Genomic DNA, 17282 nt, shown 5'->3' with positions numbered 1-17282 from the left:
CAATACCTTGACTTTGTTGTCCTTAAGCCATTTTGCCACAACTTTGGAAGTATGCTTGGGGTTATTGTCCATTTGGAAGACCCATTTGCGACCAAGCTTTAACTTCCTGATGTCTTGAGATGCTGCTTCAATATATCCACATAATTTCCCCGCCTCATGATGCCATCTATTTTGTGAAGTGCACCAGTCCCTCCTACAGCAAAGCACCCCCACAACATGATGCTGCCACCCTCGTGCTTCACGGTTGGGATGGTGTTCTTCGGCTTGTAAGCCTTCCCCTTTTCCCTCCAAACATAACGATGGTCATTATGGCCAAACAGTTCTATTTTCGTTTCATCAGACGAGAGGACATTTCTCCAAAAGTATGATCTTTGTCCCCATGTGTCGATTATGTCGATATAGGACTCATTTTACTGTGGATATAGATACTTTTGTACCTGTTTCCTCCAGCATCTTCACAAGGTCCTTTGCTGTTGTTCTGGGATTGATTTACACTTTTTGCACCAAAGTACGTTTATCTCTAGGAGACAGAATGCATCTCCTTCCTGAGCGGTATGACGGCTGCGTGTTCCCATGGTGTTTATACTTGCATACTAATGTTTGTACAGATGAACGTGGTACGTTTGTAAATTGCTCCCAAGGATTAACCAGACTTGTGGAGGTCTACAATTTTTTTTCTGAGGTCTTGGCTGAGTTCTTTTGATTTTCCAATGATGTCAAGCAAAGAGGCACTGAGTTTGAAGGTAGGCCTTGAAATAGATCCACAGGTACACCTCTAATTGACTCAAATGATGTCAATTAGCCTATCATAAGCTTCTAAAGCATGACATCATTTTTTGTAATTTTCCAAGCTGTTTAAATGCACAGTCAACTTAGTGTATGTAAACTTCTGACCCACTGCAATGATACAGTGAATTATAAGTGAAATAATCTGTCTGTAAACAAATGTTGGAAAAGTTACTTGTGTCATGCACAAAGTAGATGTCCTAACAGACTTGCCAAAATTATAGTTTGTTAACAAGAAATTTCTGAAGTGGTTGAAAAACAAGTTGTAATGACTCCAACAAGTTTTAATGACTATGTAAACTTCCGACTTAAACTGTATGTAAGAGTGCTGTTCATTGACTATAGCTCAGCATTCAACACCATAGTACCCTCCAAGCTCATCATTAAACTAAGGGCCCTGGGTCTGAACCCCGCCCTTTGCAACTTCCCAACGGGCCGCCCCCAGGTGGTGAAGGTAGGAAACAACACCTCCACTTTGCTGATCCTCAACACAGGCACCCTACAAAGGTGCGTGCGCAGCCCCCTCCTGTACTCCCTGTTCACCCATGACTACATGGCCACGCACGCCTCCAACTCAATCATTACCAACAATAACAAGACCCTGTGAGTGGGAGGATAATAACCTATAACTCAATGTCAACAAAATAAAGGAGCTGATTGTGGACATCAAGAAACAGCAGAGGGAGCATGCCCCTATCCCCATCGACGGACTGCTCCGCAGTGGAGCAATTGGAAATCTTTAAGTTCCCCGGCGTACACATCACTGACATTCTCAAATGGTCCATCCACACAGAGGAAGAGGCTGAATAAATTTGGCTTAGCACCTAAAACCCTCACAAACTTTTACAGATCCACAATTGAGAGCATCCTGTCAGGCTGTATCACCACCTGTTATGGCAACTGCACCGCCTGCAACCGCAGGGCTCTCAAGATAGTGTTGTGGTCTACCCAAAGCATCACCGGGGGCAAACTACTTCCCGCCAGGACACCTACAGCACCCGATGTCACTGGAAGGCCAAAAAGATCATCAAGGACAACAACCACCCGAGCCACTGCCTGTTCACCCCGCTATCAGGTTAGTACAGGTGCAGTTGGGACCGAGAGACTGAAAAACAGCTTCTATCTTAAGGCCATCAAACTGTTAAATAACCATCACTATTCGGCTTCACCCCATTACATAACCCTGCACCTTAGAAGCTGCTGCCCTATATACATAGACTTGAAATCACTGGCCACTTTAATAATGTAACGCTAGTCACTTTAATAATGTTTACATATTTTTGCTTTACTCGTCTTAAATGTATATACTGTATTCTATTCTACTATATTTTAGTATATGCCACTCCGACATTCTTCATCCTAATATTTATATAGTCCTTAATTCCATTGTTTTACTTTTAGGTTTGTTTCTATTGTGTGGATTTTAGTGAATTGTTAGATAGTACTGCATTGTTGGAGCAAGAAACACAAGCATTTCGCTACACCCACAATAACATCTGACCAATAAAATGTGATGATAAGGAAGAGACATTTGTTACAAAACATCTACGTGTATTGTAATGACATTCTGTGATTGTCATTAGGCCGACACTTGCCTGAATTGATGTCAGCCACTCATCTCCGCATTGTCCACAACCGTCTCGGCTACTTACCTTAACAAAATGTGAGTGTTCTCCTCAAACCACAACACAATTTGGAGCGTATGCCACCCGGTTTACAGTCAATTCACATATTTTTCATGCAGACGACATGCAGTAATGGCATGTTGTATTAATTGTGATAGGCTCACATTTTACCGGTATGGCATACCCCCACTATTTATTTTGCCAGGATGCCGTACCGGACCGTACTGCCTTACTTTAACCCCTGCTCGTGACTTGAGCATAAAGGAATCCGACTTGGACTCAAACACAAGGGACTTGGGACTTGACTCGGACTCAAGGTTTACGTCTCATAAAAAAAGATCAGCAAACCCAGTAGGTGTCTTGTTCATAAATGAAGACGGTGGTGCTCCAACCATCTGTAGGACAATACAAACCACATGAGCCCTGCTGCAACTACAAACCACATGAAACAGAAGAAGGGGGGCGACCAATTCAATCCAGATATGGCAGAGAGGTTCAAACATTTGGAAACAGGGCAGCTAGCCGGACCACGCCAACAGTACCCTGTGGTCTCCCTCCCCAGAATAGAAGATTAATGGAGTCCCGGGGTCCACAACATGATGGATAACAGATTCAGTTACTTTGATACATTAAATAACTCAATCATCCTCTCGCAGGAGTGTCAGAGCCCAAGTCAGCTTCTAATTGGCTGTATTTGTTAGGTTGCACGCTGCATACCGGCAGGTATTTAAGGAATTTAGATAAAGAATAAAAAAGGGGGCAAACGTTGTTGGAAGAGGAGAAGGTCAGAAGAAAGAGCCAATTCCCTATAGGTCAAAAGTAATGCCTCGTGCCTTTTGGCACGGCAAGAATGGTTCCTTAACGGAGGGGGAAGTGTAGTGTTTATTGGTTTCTGCTAGTCCAGTCACAGACAGCAAACACAAGCAGACTGAAACCTGATCAACTGGCATTCTGCCTGGAACAGGCCAGGCCAGCGGGCGGCAGGCAGAGGGGAGTGGAGCAATGCAGCACAGCCTGGGGAAAACAGAGATAAACACTGAACACAGAAACCAGGTCTCCAAAAATCACAAGATGAGCGGGCCAGATAAAAGACAAAAAAGAAAGAAAAATAGATGAAAAAAATACACAAATGCCTGAACATGCTTTGTGGAATGAGAGAGAGATGAATGAGAGAATAAACGCAGCCTGGAATAAAGCAGGGTGATCAGAGATTACTTTCAAGTGTCTCACGGTTGTAGTTTCCAATTGAAGTTCACCAATGCTGTCCTCTTATCCCCTCCTCCCTGTTCTATCAGGAAAATCCCACTGTGGCCAATCCCTCCTTTTTAACTTGATATACTTAAGAAGAAGCCACATTGCTCCAGTGCTTGTCCTCTAATGAACATAGGGATCACAGACGGAGCAGGAGCTGTCCATGCCTCGGCCCCGCTATGCTGGCTCCCCAATCAGACTGGAAAACAGGATCCAGCTGCCCACCACACTGTCGTTAGAGCAGGCCTAGCCACCATACCTTTCCACCAGACCCATCTCTAACTCCAGCGCTATTTATCACCATCCCTAAAACCCCATATCTAGCTGTAGCCCCAGCCTCATATCTTGGCTTATTCCCAGTCCCATATCTAGCCTCATTCATAGACCCATCCCGAGCCCCAGACCTATAGGCTCAGTCCCATAGCCTCAGTCCCATAGCCTCAGTCCCATAGCCTCAGTCCCATAGCCCCAGTCCCATAGCCCCAGTACCATAGCCCCAGTACCATAGCCCCAGTACCATAGCCTCAGTACCATAGCCCCAGTACCATAGCCCCAGTACCATAGCCCCAGTACCATCCTCATCCCCACCCCCGGTTCCATGCTTAGCCTCTTGATCCAGGAATACCTGCCCTATATCCACTGGTCACCATCTCCCCTTTCATACATACAGCACAGAGCCATTGATTTTTGTCAGTGTTGTTGTTTTGGTCTATGCATTTAGACTTCCTATTCAGGGATAAGTCCCCAGTCTTAGATAGTCCTCGGTTGATCTCTATCTACGCCAGACAGAAAGAAAAATATGTACATAGTGTTGCGGGGGGATGGGGAAAGGGAGGGAACGGTGTAAGGAGGGTAGAAGGGGGGAATGAAATTCCTGACTGATACACCGATCAAAGTCTGGTCTCACTGGTGTGTCTGTGGAGGGATGGAATGAAGAATTGGACAAGGGACACACACAAACACCTTACGCAGGCACTCACGCACAGCTGATACCAGCATCAGGGCACAGTGAAGTGAAGATATCTAATATGCTGAGTGAAAAGTAAACACGACACGTTGGCATCAGGGCTTCCCATCCCGCTTACTCTACTGACAAACCATCAGTCACAAAACAAGTCAAAGGCTCCAGTTCAATAGAACAACCTGGCTCTGGAGACACGACACGGTTAGGAACTTAGGCAGGGTGTGGCTGCTCTGCATGGGCCTGACTAGACTCTATTACAATTCATCATGAAACAGATGGTAACCGGATGAAAAACCAGACCAACTACTACTACATGTTCTAGAGATTACCTACACTGAACAAAACAAACACAACATGTGAAGTGTTGGTCCCATGTTTTATTGACCTGAAATAAAAGATCCCAGAAATGTTCCATACGCACAAAAAGCTTATTTCTCTCAAATGTTGTACACTAATTTGTTTACATCTCTGTTAGTGAGCATTTCTCCTTTGCTAAGATAATCCATCCACCTGACAGGTGTGGCATATCAAGAAGCTGATTAAACAGCATGATCATTACACAGCTGCACCTTGTGCTAGGGACAATAAAAGGCCACTCTAAACATTGCAGATTTGTCAAACAACACAATGCCACAGATGTCTCAAGTTGAGGGAGCGTGCAATTGGTATGCTGACAGCAGGATTGTCCATCAGAGCTGTTAACAGATCATTTAATGTTAATTTCTCTACCGTAAACCGCCTGCAACTTTGTTTTAGAGAATTTGGCAGTATGCCCAACATGTATGGTGTTGCGTGGGCAAGCGGTTTTCTGATGTCATCGTTCTGAAGAGTGCCCCATGGTGGGGGTTATGGTGTGGGCAGGCATAAGCTACGGACAACGAACACAATTGCATTTTATCGATGTCAATTTGAATGCACAAAGACACCGTGACAAGATTAAGGCCCATCGTCGCGCCATTCATCAGCCATAATCACCTCATGTTTCAACATGATAATGTACAGCCCCATGTCGCAAGAATCTGTATGCAATTCCTGGAAGCTGAACATGTCCCATTTCTTCCATGGCCTGCATACTCATCAGATCAACAGATGCATATCTGTATTTCCAGTCATGTGAAATCCATAGATTAGGGCCTAATGAATATTTTTCAATTGACTGATTTCCTCATATGAACTGTAACTCAGTCAAATCTTTGACATTGTCAACACTTAACCTCAGGAAAATAGAGACTGAATACATTTATCAGAAAACATCATATAGTAAGCATGTCACCAGTCAGACAATAATTATGTAATATTATTGGGGTCAACTGAGAAGGGTGATTTTTTTGTTGTGAGTTGACAAGCCCTATATGATGATTGGATATGCTTTAATTGATCAGATATGAAGGTAAGACCCAGATGCAGACCACATCGGATAACCAGTAGTTTAATAATCCCACAGGGGCAAGCAAATAGACAGGTCAAGGCAGGCAGAGGTCAATAGTCCAGAGAAGTGGGGAAAAGGTACAAGACATCAGGCAGACTCAGGTCAGACAGAGGTCGGTAATCCAGAGGTAGGGCAAAGGTACAGGACGGGAGTCAGGGTCAGGCAGAGTGGTCAGGCAGGCGGGCTCAGAGACAGGACAGGCAAGGGTCAAAAGCAGGAGGGTGGGAAAAAGAGAGACTGGGGAAAAACAGGAGCTGAGACAAAACGCTGGTAGGCTTGAACAAACAAAACGAACCACCACAGACAGAAAACACAGGTCTAAAAACAGGGGATTATGGGGAAGATGGACAACACCTGAGGGGGGGGGTAGAGACAATCACGAAGAATCTTTATGTATTTTGAAAACTTCTATGAACGGGAGAAAAAATACCTGTCTCGTTGTGTGGCAAATTGGCATATTACAGCCTTACAACAGATGTCCCTGAGGGCTGTGTTTCAGGACACAATGAATTAAGCATAAATGTGGTTGGGGGATATCAGACTTCTCTCCCCCATACATACAGCATACATCACATACCTCTCCTGTAGATGTCTTGTGGTCAAAAACGTTTCACAAATCATGTTAAGGAAGATCAGAGACAGAGTGCCATGTGGTTTTCCAGGGAATATTGTCCTTTTATTGTGGTGAGGAGGCAAATTGGTATTAATGGTTCAGAGTGATCATATAGCAGTTTGGGCTGGGGCTAGCTAGCTCTATATATATATGTTTGGTCTGGGATACACAGACAGAGACTGTTTCCCAAATCGCGCCCTATTCCCCTATAGTATACCACGTTTTTTAGCAGGGACCCCCACTGGGATCTGGTTCAAATTAGTGCACTATATAGGAAAGAGAGTGCTGTTTGGGACGCACAGCGGAGAGAGAGAGACACGCTTGTTTCCCTGCAGGATGGATCTGGTAGAGGCCACAGGGCAAGGATCAGGCAGATTCATCAGCATCATCAGCCAGGACAGGGTGTCCGACGTCCCAGAGACCCAGACTGCAGCAGCCCCACAGCCCCACACCACAGCACAGCAGCCAGGATGGGGTCCAGGTGGAACCGTCCACTCCTTCTGTGTCCCAAATGGCACCCTGTTCCCCATATAGTGCACTAATTTTTACCATGGCCCATAGATCTCTGGTCAAAAGTAGTGCACTACATAGGGATTAGGGTGCCATTTTGGACATAGCCTTAGGGAACCCATACAGAGGAGACTACTTGCACATACAGGGATATGGCTTACCAATATATACAGGTGTATAATACTTAAATATACATAATAAATAATATGAATGTGGGTGGAATTGTTTTGAAATGGTTCTGTGCACATCAAGGACAGCAGGGACTGGACCCCATCTGGAGCATAAAACCACTGTGACCCGACTCCTGTGAACTTATAAAAGTCAACACATTTGTAACTTCTAACAACGATAAATTACCACCAGCAGATATAGCAAGATATCTTGGAAACATTGGCAAAATGAACTTATGTAAAAAAAATACCATTTAGATTTTCTAACTTGATGTATTCTTAATCATAACAATTTTTATAAAGCATCTCAAACTGGTTTTGAAGACATTAGCATAAAAGTGCACAAATATTTATTTTATTTTGATTTATTTAACCTTTATTTAACTAGGCAAGTCAGTTAAGAACAAATTCTTATTTAGATTGACGGCCTACCAAAAGGCCTCCTGCGGGGACGGGGGAAGGGATAAAAAATAAATAAAAAATAAATATAGGACAAAACACATCACGACAAGAGAGACCACACAACACTACATAGAGACCTAAGACAACAACATAGCAAGGCAGCAACACATGACAATATATATATGTATAAAATATAGAGATAAGATATAAGTTCTGATGATAACACACGAAGATGTATTTTTCTAGCTCTACTTTGTCCCAAAGGAGCCGGTAACTCAATAATTATTCTTAGAAGTTAATCAAAGAATTTTACTTCACCAAAACTTTTAAAACTGGTGCGTATGCAACCATGCCTCAGAATATACTTTTGTTTCTCCCCTCTCCTAGTTTGTGATGCCTTGTTAAATATGGAGATTTGTGACAAGTTTGATTTAGGACTGTTTTGACTGAAACAGCAGAAGCTCCTTTTAGCAATCAATCAAATGAAACTGAAAGCAGTTATTTTTCTAACCTGAAGTGCATCTCTGAGGTGGAAAAGAGAGACCTATAAACAATATTCCCTCGCATTTTTTTCGGCACTGAGCAAGTTTCAGGTCTGCTGAGCCAAACTTGAACATTGTGAAAATTCTGTGCAACTTCCAGCATACGTTTACTGTAAACACTGGGGCTGTACCCGCTTTAAGTTACAGGTTAATAGTGTCCAAGTAGGCTACTATTTTATCATAATGTAGGCCTACCAGAGTGTCCTACCATCAAAAACAATGGAGAAAATGCACCCCATACCATTTAACATGGAAATAGCTGTTCTATCATTCAGCCTATAGTTGAAGCCAATGTGTGGTGTTTAATGTATACCTACGTTCCATTAGACTTTTGTGAAAATAAAAAATGCAGGGCTTGACATTAACCTGTTTATCCACTTGAACTTCAGACAAGGAGGTGACTGAAAATGTTGTGTTATATGATGCATTTTATTTTGTAAAGGGTTTCTTGCATTATTATTCCCATGTCATTATTACAGAGAATTAGACAAATGATGCTACCATCTGCCTCTTATTCAAGCCGGTTTCAAAATAGAACATTGACCCCCTTTGAAAAAAAAAAAGAAGCTCTTTACCTGACTGGCTTTTTAAAGATGTCTAGAAATGTACACGTTTTGTGCTGTTGTAAGAAGCAATCACTCCCCTATTGCTGACTACAAATATCTATAGCTGGGCTAATAACTCACTAACTAGCAAAGGATATTAACTAAATGTGCACAGGTGGCTGCATGCAGCTCTCACTTGGGTCTAAAAACAAGCGCATCTACTCACATCCTCCCATGCTGTAAACAGTCCAGTTCAAAGTGAATTGCACAGATCCAGATACAGCAGTGGTCTGTTTGCATATAGGCCTACTGCAGCTCTGATTGGTTATGCTGCACCAGTCTGTAAGGTCTGTGTAAGGGCTGTCATGCAGTGTCAATGCAATAGAATCCTACGCCGATGCCTTTGGTGTCACGCTCGTCATTAAAGACGGACCAAGGCGCAGAGTGTGTAGAGTTCCACATCTTTATTTCGGTGAAACTTCAAAACAATAAACCAACACCGAAACGTGAAAGTAGCGGTGCACATGCATAAAGACAAAACAATATCCCACAAACACAGGTGGGAAAAATGGCAACCTAAATATGATCCCCAATTAGAGGCAACGATTACCAACCACCTCTAATTGGCAACCATACAAAACACCAACATAGAAATATTGAGCTAGAACACCCCCAAGTCACGCCCGGGCCTACTACATCATAGGGCTCTCTATGGTCAGGGCGTGACATTCGGCCTACAACAAAATCTCTTGCATAGTTTGTTTTGCATACTAAGTCTTGCATAGTTTGTTTTGCTGTATTGAAAGTGGCTAATATTACGTTGATTCGATCACAATTTCCACAGTAAAGGGAAATGTTGACAGTGTTAACAGGGAAACTCTGGAAAATTGAGTGAATTTCAATCTCATGCTTCTCTCCGTGGGCTGATACTGTATAGGGGGAACATTGCCTATAAAAATCCCACCTCGTCCACCTCCCAGATAACTCACACTTACTCATGGAACATGAGGACACAAACAATTTTTTTTTACACTGCAACAGTGAAGTCAATGGTCTGTAATATTTTACTCTGAGGTACATAAAGTTAACACTCATCGGCAATATGGTTCATTTAAGAAACCATAATCTCCCATATGATGATGTGGGAGTGGGGAAATGGAGGAATTATGGGGTCGAACAAAATACACTGTTTGAGATATACATAGTCTGCCACACAGCTGCAGTATACTAGCTCGGGCTAGGTTACTTGGGAAGCCACAGTGACAAAACTCCAAGGTAAAAACTGGCTGGAAGTGAATGTGTAAACACAGAAATATAATCAATTGAATGGCAGTCCTCCTATCACAAACCCATTTACTAGAATGGGGATTCGGACTCCAATATATATATTTATATGTTTAGACCATAAGGTGAAAACAACCCCATATCATGCCACTTGACAGTGGCATTACAGCTGTAATACACGTCAGAACATCTCATTCGATCCTTGCATGGACAAAACCAACAACATCATTCCATCGCTACAATCACAGCTGCTGTAGTTTGTCCATTATGATTCATAGAGTTTTTTCACCTCTAAGTTAAACACTGGCATAACAACAACAGCAGTAGAGTGAGAGCGAGAGAGAGAGAGAGAGAAGGAATGCTCCCTCCCCACCCTTTGCAGGAGGCTGCACTACTTCCTGCCTCTCCTCAGCCAGGTGTTGATAGACAGCTAGTAGCTGCTAGTTAGGTGTGATAGAGATCATTTGTACTCTTCCACCTTGCTCCTCCATGCTAATGACAAGGAGGCTCGTAAGATAGCACCAGACAGACAGCACGCTCATTTACAAATCAGGCCCTGGAACCTCCTGTACCTGCAGACAAGGACATAAATCATGTACGTGTTAAAACAAGAGTGTCTTTGTTTTCTTAACAGGTTCTTCTCTTACGTAAATGTAAATTGAAAGGTTATTTGAATTGACAAACAATGTACACAATGCATGCCAACATACTGTAGCATAGCAGAAATTATTCAAACAATAAAACAAATCAAACTGCAATTGAGCTACAGTACACAGAACGGCTGAACACAACATAGTTCATGGTTCACACTGACACTATAGACTCTTTTAGTATCATGTCTTTCCACTCCAACAGACAGCAGGTGCAGCCTCTTAGCTCTGCCAGACACTGCCAAGGTCATCAGGGCATTGATGAGCAAAACACAGTGGGCAGCACTCACCGAGCCCTAGCCGAATATACTAGCTGGGGGGCAGGGGCAGAGAATAGCCCCTCCACACCAAGGACCCCCATCGCAGACTGGGCCTAGTCTGAGGACTGAGACAGAGGCAGACTGAAGACATTGAGGGATATTCCCACAGCTACGCCACTGACTGTACTAGGATCTGTACAGTGATGTAATGTACTTTAGTAAAAATACTTTAAAGTACAATTTAAAAAGTTTCTTTGGTATCTATACTTTACTATTTACATTTTGGACAACTTTTACTTTTACATCACTATATTACTTACTTTTTACTCCATTTTCCCTGACACCCAAAAGTACTCGTTACATTTTGAAGGACAGGAAAATGGTCCAATTCACACACTTATCAAGATAACATCCTTGGTCATCCCTACTGTCTCTGATCTGGCGGACTCAATAAACACACTGAGTGTCTGAGTGTTGGAGTGTGCCCCTGGCTATCCATAAATAACTAAAAAACAGAAAATGGTGCCATCTGGTTTGTTTAATATAATGATTTTGATGAAGTATATTTTTGCAATTATATTTACTTTTGATACTTCAGTATATTTAAAACCAAATACTTTAAGACTTTTACTCAAGTAGTATTTTACTGGGTGACTTTAACTTGAGTCATTTTATATTAAGGTATCTTTACTTTTACTCAAGTATGACAATGAAGTACTTTTTGCACCACTGGATCTGTGGCAGAAATGTCCACCTGGATCTGTGGAGAGAGTGTGTAAAAGTACCACAAATGGCCAGGCTAGGATGAGAGGGGCTTTTTCAAGATGAAAAGCAATGGCCTCAAATCCTCTCAATGCCTTTGGGACTATTGTCAATAACAATTCAAATATTTATCCCAACAGACTATGTTACCTAGTTGTTGTGTCTATAAATGAAATAGCTGCATTGATACAAATGACACATTCTAGCAATGGACACCAGTGAAACATGTTGATTTAATTCAGTTATAGAGGTCACGGAGAAGCAGGACATACAGGGCACATTGGGACCATAATGAACTAGATTCATCCCTAGATTCACACAACCTCACACACTCATACAATATGCAGCTGCTACTGTATAATCTATCCTGTTGTCTAGTCACTTAACCCTACCTGTATGTACATATCTACCTCAATTTCCTCGTACCCCTACACTCAGTACTGGTATCCCATGTATATAACCAAGCTATCATCGTTCATTGTGTATCTATTCCTGTTACTTATTTTTAAATGTTTTATTACTTTAGTTATTATTGTATTATTATTCAGCACTGTATTCTGCATTGTATTCTGCATTGTATTCTGCATTGTAATCTGCATTGTATTCTGCATTGTTGGAAAGGGCCCATAAGTAAGCATTCTACTTTTACTCTACACCTGTTGTTTACAAAGCATGTGACAATTAATATTTGATTTGATTTGATTTGATGTGACGGTCATGCTGGTGATATTGTTATGGAGAGATACCAGGTGCCATACGTAACGCTGTCTGTCTACCACCACAACCCAGAGCCAGATGTATAGCTCTGCCACGACCTGTTGAGACACCTGTGAGTCTCTCAGAAAAGGCCGGGCCGTCTGTCCTTGTGCAAGGGATTTCCTGAGTATCCACGCTGTGCCAAAATCCAACGCCCCAAACTCCGACTGATCCAAGGCTTTCTCTATTGCCCATAACTCTCTCTGTTCCAATAAGCCCTCTCACGCTAATGTTGATTGCATCAGGGAGAATGACATAGGCCTGCCATATTTATCACGTCTATTTAAAGCTTTTATACCATCCAGAAAAGCAAAGATATTGCTATTTATTTTCTAAGAGGACACAAAATAATGTCTAATTGTGAGTGTGTAGCAAAGGTAACCTCTCAACTCAGAGGAGGACAACAGGCATCTACATCTTGAACCACAAACATAATATCCATGGCAATTGCTCATATTTCATCGGTTGGATTTGTAGGTACAGTGCCTTCAGGAAGTATTCACACACCTGGACTTTTCCACATTTACTTATGCTACAGCCTGAATTTAAAATGGATTACATTTAGATTTTTGGGGGGCACTGGCCTACACACTATACCCCATAATGTCAAAGTGGAATTATGCTTTCAGACGTTTTTACAAATTCATTCAAAATGATAAGCTGAAATGTCTTGAGTCAATAAGTATTCAACCCCTTGGTTATGGCAAGCCTAAATAAGTTCAGGAGTAAAAAATATCCTTAAGAAGTAACATAATAAGTTGCATGGACTCACTCCATGTGCAATAATAGCTAATAATAACATGATTCTTTAATGACTACCTTATCTCTACACCCCACACATACAATTATCTGTGAGGTCCCTCAGTTGTGCAGCTAATTTCAAATACAGATTCAACCACAAAGACCAGAGAGGTTTTCCAATGCCTTGTGAAGAAGGGCCCCTATTGGTAGATGGGTTTAAAAATTAAAAATTAAAAAACAGACATTGAATATCCTTTTGAGCATAGTGAAGTTATTAATTACACATTGGATGGTGTATCATTACACCCAGTCACTGAAGACACAAGAGTACTTCCTAACTCAGTTGCCAGAAAGGAAGCAAACCGCTCAGGGATTTCACCATTAGCCAAATGGTGACTTTAAAATAGTTACAGAGTTGAATGGCTGTGATAGAAGAAAACTGAGTATGGATCAACAACATTATAATTACTCCACAATACTAACCTAAATGACAGAGTGAAAAGAAAGAAGCCCCTACAGAATAAAAATATTCCAAAACATGCATCCTGTTTGCAACAAGGCCCTAAAAAATACTGCAAAAAAATATGCTAAGTAATTCACTTTTTGGAATTACTTGGAACTTGCTTTCCACCAGACACTGGGAAATGAATTCACCTTTCAGCAGGACAATAACTTAACACAAGGCAAAATCTATACTGGAGTTGCTTACAAAGAAGACAGTGAATGTTCCTGAGTGGCTGAGTTACAGTTTTAACTTAAATGTACGTGAAAATCTATTGAAAAAAATAATGAGCAAATGTTGCACAATCCAGGTGTGCAAAGCTCTTAGAGACTTACCCAGAAAGACTCACAGTTGTAATTGCTGCCAAAAGTGTTGGGCTCCTGAGTAGCGCAGCGATCTAAGGCACTGCCTCTAAGTGCAAGAGGCGTCACTACAGTACAAGTACCTGAATACATGCTGTAACACAACAAAATGTGGAATCACTAAAGGGGTATGAATACTTTCTGAAAGCACTATATGTATCTTAACACAGTGAGCTAGAGAATGCTTGAGAGGGAAAATTAGACAGTGTGTGTGGGACTTATCCAATCTTCAGTGTAATGTAAAACCTATGGGGCAATAAGGGGCCTAGAGTGCTACCCTAAGCCCAGGCAGTCAGAAAGTCCACTCAACATATTGTCAAAGCATGAGGAATTTATTATGAATATTGGTCAGCTGCGGCTTAGCTCTTCCAGTCGTGGCAAAAATTGAAATAATTAATTATCTACACCAGTATCCTTGATCATTCTCAGAATGTTCAGACGTGGTTTATCTCCCAGCCGTACGTTCCCATGGCGACCCTGGTCCTCCCAGATAAGTCTCCTCGGCCCACATGTCCATTTATAAACCCTGTGGTTTCACAGTGAGATCACCCGCTGTGAGATCACCCGCTGACCCATTGATAGTCAATGGTGTGAAGGATTGGAGAGGAGTAGAAGAGAACAAAGAGCACCTTGCAGCAGCATGTGTACTGTCATACAGAGTCCACAGACCACAGCCTTCATGTTGGGCATCATCACTCTCTGGGGAGGGAGAGGAGGGAGAGGAGGAGATGGTGGTTTGGAGGATCTGGATGAGGGGTGGTTAACTTATTACGTACGGTAGGTAGTATTGCAATGACGATACTGTTGGACCAGCTAAGAGGCTGACTGAACTTGCATGGTGGAAAAAGTTCCTATACATGAACGGTCAGTTACACTTAATGCTAATTGTCTGAACATAAGTGCTTGTGTCTGAACAACCAAGTTCATCTCTACCAGCCAGCTTTGCAGGTCATGAGTGGGCAGTTATATTGAATGGAAAATGGAGGGGGTGGAGGAGAGCAGAATAAAACAAACCACCTGGATCTATTTATGATTAACACAGCGAGCTGTTCAGCCAGCCTCTCTATTACTGGTCCTCGAGAACACTTAATTACTCTGTTAGCCAATCAGTTCACATTCAACATTAGGACTACATCACCATGCTGTGGGTGCAGTCAAGTGATCCTAACACTGGAAATAAACACTAAAAACATCTATTCACATGTGGCTTATAGCACATTATCACTTCTGAGTCAGTTCCTCCCTGTGATTTATTTATCTATATGCAGTCATTCACTAGTCCTCCTATTCATGAGTTGTCTGCCGGTAAGAGGATTCCTGTGAATGTCGGTCGGTCGTCCCATTATCTGTCAGGTAAAGGCTGGGCTAGCTGGCAGTCTACCACTGGCCTGGCAGCTCTCTAGAAGCATGAGTCACAGATAGATGGTGTGATAGCTCAGCAGAGCCACAGTCCTTGTTAGCTTTGGCAGGGGACCACAGCACAGCTCTCTGGGGGTGCATCCCAAATGGCATCCTATTCCCAATGCGTTGCTCTACTTTTAACCAGGGCTTTGGCCAAATGTAATGAACTATATAGGGAATAGGGTGCCATTTGGGATGCAAGGTGGATCTTTGGATCTGGCACGTCCCTCCCTCTTTCTCTCTGCCAGCCAGAGCCCAGAATACCCACTAGTGTGAGGTAGTAAATCACAGGAAATGTAAATAAAGGTGAACAGGAAACACACTGCAGTATCAAAAAATATTTGTATTGTTTTTGTTTTTTTATTCTCCTCCTTGTTTTCACCTTGAAAACAAGAAGGAGAGGGGGGGGGGGGTGGGTGGAGGTGATTTCTCAATTCGGTGTGTGTAGGCTTTGATTCCTTACAGCTTGCGTGTTTCAAATCAAATCAAATGTGCCAAATACAACAGTTATTACCGTGAAATGCTTACAGTACTTACAAGCCCTTAACCAACAATGCAGCTCAAGAAATATAAAATATTTTCTAAATAAAGAAAGTAAAAAATAAAATAAAAAGTAACACAATAAACTAACAATAACGAGACTATATACAGGAGGTACCGGTACCAAGTCAGTATGCAGGAGTACAGGTTAGTCAAGGTAATTTGTACATGCTGGTAGGGATAAAATGACTATTCATGGTTAATATGCATGGATGCTCTCGATGGTGCAGCTGTATAAACCAAAGTAGGCCTGTAAAGCTGTACTGCTGTACTTAAAATTAATTGACCCTTTACTCGCAAATGACAGCAATGATCCCCACATTTAAGGCTCATACTTCACCAACCATATGACAAACTGCCATTTTTGGGTGATTATCATTAATTACCTCTGCTGTATTGCCAGGACAGTTCTATGCATTCCAAATAACAGCACCATGCCAGAGCTTTAAGACTGACAAACCGTCCCTGTTAGCCTGAGCAACTTCTACAATCCATCATGCTGTCAGTAGCATAGCAGGGGTTGGGTAAATAGTCAGAGGCTCTGATTAATTATAGGCCTTTGCAGGAGGAGCTGTCACTCACCTTCACTGGTGATTTATGCTATCAAATGTTCTGAATGGTACAACTGTATCTAGTCCTCTTGCCATGAAAGCAGAATATGTTCAGCCAAAAGTGCCATGTTGGAAAATATCACTGTGTGATATTTCAAAGTTAATGCAATCTCTGTTATTCAGCTTCGAGGATAATAATATCAATGGCTTTCTGCTGATATATTCTAAAATGCCATATCCTCCCCTCTGAACAGCTCAGGGAACTCAGGGGAACTCCAGTCAGTTATCAGTAATGTGTATTCTTTGGCAAAGTACTTAGCTCCAATGGGATTCCTCATCACACCACACATCAAAGCCCACAGCTACACGTACTGTTTCTCAACATATTTCCTCTCAGCTTGAAATGAAGAAAATGTAACATTTTCCAAACTTAACACAATGATAGAGGAATAAGCCATCCTGTTAGGTGTGTTTCCATGTTTGCCAAAGCACTGCAGACAATGGAGTGACAGCAGCCAGAGAAATGTCATTCATGGCTGTTTTCTTTGTCTCCTGCTGTTTTGGGTCGAACTCACTCTGGAAATGACTACTGTATTGGAGTGGTGGAGTGTAATATGATCTGGGAATCACTGACCT

General features: G+C 42.2%; 1 long non-coding RNA gene across 1 annotated transcript; it reads right to left on the bottom strand.

The window, feature by feature from the left end:
• Positions 1–9286: 9286 nt before the first annotated feature.
• On the bottom strand, positions 9287–14218 carry LOC118358467 (uncharacterized). Its single transcript, XR_004820462.2, has 2 exons — positions 14128–14218; positions 9287–10693 (listed from the first exon to the last, which is right to left on the bottom strand). It is a non-coding gene; the product is annotated as an uncharacterized LOC118358467 (long non-coding RNA).
• Positions 14219–17282: the final 3064 nt, after the last annotated feature.

Source organism: Oncorhynchus keta, chromosome 25 (genome assembly GCF_023373465.1).
Source record: "Oncorhynchus keta strain PuntledgeMale-10-30-2019 chromosome 25, Oket_V2, whole genome shotgun sequence".
Taxonomy (NCBI): domain Eukaryota; kingdom Metazoa; phylum Chordata; class Actinopteri; order Salmoniformes; family Salmonidae; genus Oncorhynchus; species Oncorhynchus keta.
The sequence above is the reverse complement of the archived record's forward strand: the minus strand, read 5'-3'. Positions and strand labels throughout refer to the sequence as shown.